General features: G+C 34.6%; 1 long non-coding RNA gene across 1 annotated transcript; it reads right to left on the bottom strand.

The window, feature by feature from the left end:
* Positions 1-1,229: 1,229 nt before the first annotated feature.
* LOC108680518 lies at positions 1,230-6,813 on the bottom strand. The gene is made up of 2 exons (XR_001931429.2): positions 6,736-6,813; positions 1,230-6,416 (listed from the first exon to the last, which is right to left on the bottom strand). It is a non-coding gene; the product is annotated as an uncharacterized LOC108680518 (long non-coding RNA).
* Positions 6,814-7,945: the final 1,132 nt, after the last annotated feature.

Here is a 7,945-nt window from a genome sequence, read left to right on the forward strand (position 1 = left end):
TGGAGCTGGACTCCGAAACGTTTTCTATAAAGATTTCGATTTCTATAATTTTCGATATAAGCAAGCATGTGACTCCAATTATTTATTACATGGACTGCAACAGTTTCATATAGCTTACAAGTGACAGTCAGTGACACAAAGGATGATGTGGATCAGAAATTTGTTTTGATCATGCTAACTTAAAATTGTTTATTTGATGAAATGGAAATTAATGTATTAATTAAAGTTTGACCTTTGTTTATAAATGAAAACTTCTTACAACAATTCATTTTACGCTAATCTTCTACTTCTAATCTCGGTGATAGTTTTATTATCTTTGTTAATTTTAAAATCCCTGTTGAAAATGGACAATTATTGAATTGCGACGCCTAAAAATTGATATAGCGGTTGTTTCTAATTCAAGGACATTGATTACTCATTTTATCGTTGTAAGATATTTCTTGAGAACAAACACGACCTCTGCTAGCCTGTTTTAAAAACAGGAATATGTGTGTTATGTGTCCATTTAACAAAATCTCAACAAAATAGCATAAATATAATTTTTCTTGAAAATATGAGATTATAATGTAAAGAAGGAGAAAAAAACTACGGTATTTTATCGATTAATTTTTTAGATAGCATCATTCGTAGTCACGTGATTCGACAATCCGATACTCAACTATTTACACACGAGGAATGCTGCCAGCCCTGAAACGCCGATGATAAAATCATTTAAAAAAAACCCTGCACCACACTTGTTACTTTCGTCCTTCGACCAATAAGTCAATACAATCAACTATTACGAAAGTAGAGATGAACAATATTAATTTTAAAACAGTAAAGAATAATAATTCATTCATATCGTCTACAATTAACCTGTTTATAAAATTTCGAAAATGACAATATTTAGAAAGAAAATGATTGCATTCAATGTGGGGTGCTTCCCCTTAAATAAGGAATTCATTCGTAAACTGTGGCAAAAAAGAAGCTATGAACACTAATATTATTCAATTCAAAACGATAACACTTGACAGATCTGTACGGCGTCCTATGATCATCGATCTTCGACGGGAATCTCTAGGAAAAATGTTGTCGTGCTCTCACAAACAAAATAAGTGAACTTTATTTCGGAGTTCGAGTATAGCTAATTATTTGAAGTGATATTCAGAGATAAAGTTGATAACGTAAGCATGGAATTCTCATAGAAATAAAATCGTCAAATAAACAAGTTGATAATAAAACCAAGAAACCACATTACAAAATGTTTAAACGAAATAATCCATGCCTTCAAGTTTGAAACATTTTCCGGGGAAACAAGAGAATACATATAAAACTTAATTTAAAGTTAAACATGATTTACACTACCTCGAAGAAGCAAGCAAAGAGAAAATGGAAGCATCCAAAATCAATTTATGACTAGAATCAGGAGCGTGTTGCTCATAACGAAAAATTTAAGGCAACTTCACTATGTACTTCTAAAAATTTCGACTTCAGTTTAAGCGATCAGTAACGAAAGCGATTTCTCTTAATCGTATAATTTTAATAATCGTTAATAGTCCTAAAGTAATTCACCTCTGAATTCGTGATTTTACATCACGAGCACGAGCTATTTGAAAAATGTAATCTTTGTAATGTTAGTTAAAAATGGTCCTAGAAAGCTATTTATTAAATCAATTTTTATCTTTATATCTTGTTACAGTAAATGCTTATATTTACCATCATACAGAAAACATTCAAAATCATTCCATGACATCAAATCGTCCAATCGTTGTTGAAACGATCATCAATAACGTCAAGTCCGAAAAGCCTTAATATCATAAATGCTAAAATTAGGCTTAAGAAACCGTCATTTTCAAACGATCTCAAATCTCTTCTATGTTAAAATATTGTTGAAGTCAATTTCACAAGGAAATTTCATGCAAATTTACCTAAGACATATATTCCGTCGAGAAATACTACAGAGCACATTTTTGTTTCATGTAACAACTAACAAAAATAAGTTACAGGTGTCAAATGGTATAAAACAATGGGCGTCGGCACAGACACGAATCCATGTAACAATCTAAAATCTATAATATAGCCTCCTTAGTTTCTCATGCCACCTTTAACGCTATTATGGAAGAATAAAATATGACCTGATCAAACGATCAACACTGCGTATGGTTAAAGACTTGTTGAACACAAGCGCATAAGTCGTGCATTTAAAACATCAGTGAATGAGAAAACATCTATTATTGAAATTTACAGTATGAATACTCTCACAATTCGAAATAAACAAGTTCATTACTACTGGAAGGCTCACCCGTTCGAGTGAAGAGTTTGCTAGAGTCTCCCAAGTTTGGGAAAGACTCGTAACTTATTAGACGCTTGAAGGATTTTGTTATTTATTCGTACCAAACTCATTACAAGAATTTAATCATATCTGATATCTTTTGCTATGACCACAATTGAAATATCACTTAGCTACTAATTTACTAATTATTTGACACTTCCTAATGCCAAATAGTGATTATCAGAGACTGCAAGTTAATTAAAACTTCTTAAAAAGATCCAATAACGATTTTTCAGACGTAAAGTAACATTTCATAACTAATAAACTACCTGACCAGATTAACGAAAGAACCCAAGACGACGCTACAAACGATACGGAAAAATTATTATGGCACAGTTTCTAATTTTAAAACGCTTCATAGAAAATTAAACGTTCTCACACCAAATCGTTTAGCTAGAAGGCTAAGAACGAAAAAAAACATTCCAAAATAAAATTCTCTATTCATTCTAAACAGGAAGATCAACAAAAGGTTTAGCATGCATATGCGTTTAATGAAACTATTCAAGTTGCACCAATTTCTAACCGTGAGATCTTAAACTACATTAAATGCATCAGGAATAATTATTCCAAAGCTCGTTCGTAGGGTGGTTATTGATAGGTACTTGGTGAAATTATATTTTTCTGATTTACATTTTTTCTTACGTAATAAGACGCAGTGCTGAGGGAGAATCAATAAAAGCTGTTGAGTAAACGTAAGCCAATCTTATGACGAAACTGAATTCTTTCATGAAGAAAGTCTTGACTAATTTACTGAGAAAGATCTATTGCAATCGGGCTTCTTGCCGCGTTACAATATGCATTCATTTGTTAATTATTTTTGCTGGGTTACTTTCATAAAAATCATTCTTAGTTTCGGAACCTTCAGAAGAACAATTAATGGCGACTCTTAACACATAATCGTCACAGCTATACATAATATTTTGGTCAAGTTTCACCGTGTAGAGTCCTCAGTTCGACCGTTACACCAGCCTCATGATCCCGCAACAAGTAATTTTTTGTAGAAAATAATTTACTAAAACGGCGAGAGGCTACCCCTGATATCGACGCACGGCTGAGTCGATCATACATTTTTACTGAGACCCTGATTGCCTAAATCGTTGATACGAGACAAGAATTAAAGAAACACGTGGTAAAAATCACCCACGAAGGGGTAGTTAGGGTATCCAATAACATCAGTGAAGAATATTAACTCCAAATGCAGGTCGTCTCATGAACAAGCGATAGTTTTCAAACACTAAGCGATAATATTATTAGAATGAGGATTATAAAGAGAGCTGAGTTTTGGCTCTCAAAATTAAGATAAATATAAAATACCAATCAATTTACACTTTAGACAAATTTGCTTCTTACAGCGTAATTTAACAACTAAAGTTCAAATGTACAACTATTTACACGGTAATGGTCAAAAAGTCGAGCGCTATCTTCCTTACATATATTCTGTCACTAGAGTCAGGCTTTAGCTATGTAATAATTCACACGACAACAATAAACTTAAGAACGATAATCGGCCATGGCATGAAATGCAATAAAATAAACCCTACTCCAATACTCCAAAAGTCGTCTTTGGCAGCAATTCCCAAGCTTCAATAAGAGTGAGAGAACTTGTTAATAATAAGTAAGTTTCCTTTCAAACTTTTTTTCAGAGAGTGGAAATTCGCAAGTCATCTACATTTTCTTTCTAAATAAAAAATATAGTAATGAATGTAAAAACCCTTCAGTCGTTCATAAAATTTAAACTACTGTCAATTTTTGAACGTTTCATTTAACTCTTCATTTTTAATTGTTCAGACAGTTTTCGAATTTTTTTCGAAAATGTTGTCTTGAATTATCAACCGGTGAGCTACAGAAGGCCTATTCAAGCAAGTCCCATCGGATTATTCTTCGCATGAAGAATTAAGGATGACGTTGCATGAAAGCAATTTTACTGATGGATAGGATCGACTCAACCAGTCGTGATTATCTTAATTATCAAGAGAACCGTGTTGGAGTTTTTTTCTATTATCGACTGTAAAATTATTTTTTTAATTCCTATCATTTATGTTGAAGTTTCTCTTAAGAACTGGGTAAGTTCTACAAAAACATCCTATATTTTCTACGATTTTTCACTTGCATTGACATTAAATAATCCATACAAAATCGTAATGAGTTGCTTGTATTGCCCAATGCATTAATTGAAATTTTAAAGAAGAGTAGTACTAATATAATGGTTTGCTAGCGCTTCAGCTATTTTTAAAGAAGAACCCGAAAGAGTGCAAGTGATAAGAAAATGATATCTTTCACTTCAGATAAAAAATAAATAAAAATATCACAATTTTGTAGAACTTCTATCACCGTCCTTAGTTGAAATCAAATGCATTATGTGCCACAAAAGAATTGTAAAGGTGGCGCCTAAGCAACAAAACCGAACTTAGTCAGCACTCATGAGCGCTAAATTGATTAACGCTGAGAGGAGACAATTTGCATTCATAGTCGAATTTGGAATAAAATAAACATTTAGTTATATTTCATAGTCAAAATATCTAAAACATTAACCAGTCTACATAAAAGAACAACAAACGTTGAGGACATAAAAATTTGAGAAGGTAAATCAGTTAACTCCCTTGTGAATCAAGTCACGAAAAGTACAAGAATCGGCAACAGGCCATGGACCTATTTCTTCAGTGCCGACACTTCTAAATTCTATTCTAACTCAAGTTTTCATTCTTTCAGGCTTTCCAAGTTTTTCCCCGTTATCAAGCAGACGAAATTGTTTTAGGTAGATGCCGCTCGGTCGGTTCAAAACTTCATGATAAATACAAACATAAAGAGAAATGTTAATTTCCGAAAACATGTTTCATGATTGTAGTCACCAATTAGATTAAAGGCTCAGATCTCCACTGACCAGCCACTTTAGATTCGTTGTAATGCTAGTCCCAGAGTCTAAGACTAGCGACAAGACTAGGCAAATTGTCGGAATTAAAATCATGTTTCCACTGCGTACGCAAGGCTTCAGTTTCTTGGCACTCAAATACAGATATTCACGAGAAAATATAATGAGCTTTACAATAAACAAGGAAGAATTTGATATAGGTGAGTGAGGAGATCAACTGGAATTCGATGTGACAAATGATCATTGTTTCCGAAGCTCGCAATGCAGCGAACGGTGACGCTCTTAAATTTATGGTTCAACATATTCGTCAAAAACGTGCCTTGCGCCTTGTCTCAAAAAACAGCTGGAAATCTCTTTACAACGCCAATTTATTTCCACGCTTTCGTAAGGGGATGAATTGTCTATGAGCTACCGAGCAGTTAACAATCAGTTAACAATTCAATAACTACGCTGTACAGAATGATTTTCACGATAAGCAATACACAAAACAAAAAATAGCGGTCTCTTTACGGCATTCGCACGCTTAAAGTAGCTTTTCAATAATATTTACAATTAGAACGATTATCCTACGAGACACTAAGCAAAATTAGGAACAGTTTACGATCAGTCAATACGATTAAATTAAGATGAACCAAAGATCTTGAGTCACGAACCAAGATATCCAAAGCAGGCCAAAACTTTCGAATCGTGTACTGGAGAACTCATTTCATATCCAGTTCATACAATTCTAGTTCTATGTTATTTGTGGTCTGGAAATCCAGGTAGAGCAAAAGATCTTCGGATGAACCAAGCAAAGTCAGTTCTAGTCAGCACCATATTTTTCCGTACCTCGAATGATGCTCTTAGCCTCTGTCACAGCCGGGCAGTCACCATACCTTATCGTTTTCTTAACCATACATCAATTAAACTTAAGAAAAACGTAGAGATTTAGGAGAATTTTACCACAAAACCCGTACACGCGGAACAAATGCGAATTTTTCCAGCTCAGCCTCTGCGTCCTCGATCATTTGTCCGATTTTTTCTTTTCCTCAAGCGCTTCCCTCCTTTTTTCGGTTGTCCTTTGCTGGATCCGCCTTTTGGCCGTCGCTGGACTACGGGCTGCGAGTGACTGAGGTTGGTGCGAGGAATAACATTATTTTGACTTGCACAGACGGGGCAGCACGAGCCCTGGGGATGAACTGTACGCGGACACGATAATTCTGGACACGGCAGGCGGTGGCACGACAGTAAGCCATCCTGCAACGAATGATCGAGCTTAAGCAAATCTTGGTAAGGTAATAGTGTGAGGAAACCTAGTTTATAATAAATATACAAAACCAGTATGTTAGAAGTTTATAAGTTTTACTGCGTTGTACTTCTTGAAAGTTGAGAAGTGATGATAGAAAGGAACTCAAATATCTATGTCATGCAATGAATCCTGTCATGGAACGAAAAGTAAGCTAAAGAACTGCGAACCTGCTGAATTTTCAGGCAAAGTGTGAGCAATAATTCATTGTGAAACATCTTAATGGTTGTTTTATCTTATAACAACAAATTCTTAAAAGATGATAATTACCTTACAAGCGCACTTGATGCACTTATGAATGCCAGCGGGTGGGATCCGTGGGTGCCATTCATCGCCGTTTGCTCGGACGTTGCCCTGGAAAAATTGCATCAATAACATAACTAGCGTAGTCCGGATTTCGTTTCACCAAATGCGAATTGCATAATTTTGTAATTGCATAATTCTATAATTTACATTTTTCTAAAATAATAAAAATGCTGACCTGACATATGTGCCATTTGCCCAGCCGTTGTAGTAGGTATCAGTGATGTCGTGTACAACTCGATCCTTCCTCTTATAGACGGCAGTGAGGGTGACGCCGGTCACTCGTCCCACTGCCTCCACCTGCACACATCCAGTCAACGTCTTAGCACAATGTCCTACTACAGTAACTCATGTTACTACTACACTACTACTAACCTTACACGAATTGCCTTACTACTACTACTACTACAGTAACCATATTCGTGATGTCGTTACAGATATAGTCATTGTGCTCTATATTGTCGCAATCGAACGTTCGTTACAATGGTCGCGCGGCCTACGGCCTCCATTAGAGGTCTTAACACTACATGTTTACTGAAGGAAATTCGGTCCTAAAGTCACTTTATTTCATGAATCACAAATTTTAGAGGAATTTAGGAAACAAAGAAGGTGGCATAAAAATAAACCATATAATAATAAATGAAAAAGTTTTCATTTCTAAATCTGTGGCAAATTTTTGATCCATCAAAATTTCTTTGTTTTTATATTTCATAGAAACTCCCGTTGCCACGGCGTTATTCGTGAACGTGGTTCCAGATATTCTATTATTGGTGCAGCTAACGATGATTTATTTCCAAATTATAAAATTGTTCGAGGGCACTGATAGTGATAATGCTACAACACTCGTATACAACAAAATTTCAAGCAGGATAATTAATTTTGATTATAATTTTATAATTAATTTTCATTTTAATTATTTTAATTATATAGGTAATTAAAAAACGTTAATTTATTTTGAATGTTATGATGATCGGAATACGACTCAGGATCATACTTGTGGATCAAATTATTGAGAGATATTTCAAGCAAGATGGCGATGCGCGACCAGGAATAAACTACTGAGCGGTAATCTCAGCTTTGATGAAGTGTAACAACAAGGCTTATCACGACACAAATACACCATTCATGATTTAAATTAAATATAATAAGATTAAATATTCTAGACGAAATGCCAATA

Source organism: Hyalella azteca, unplaced genomic scaffold, assembly GCF_000764305.2.
Source record: "Hyalella azteca isolate HAZT.00-mixed unplaced genomic scaffold, Hazt_2.0.2 contig9798, whole genome shotgun sequence".
NCBI lineage: Eukaryota > Metazoa > Arthropoda > Malacostraca > Amphipoda > Hyalellidae > Hyalella > Hyalella azteca.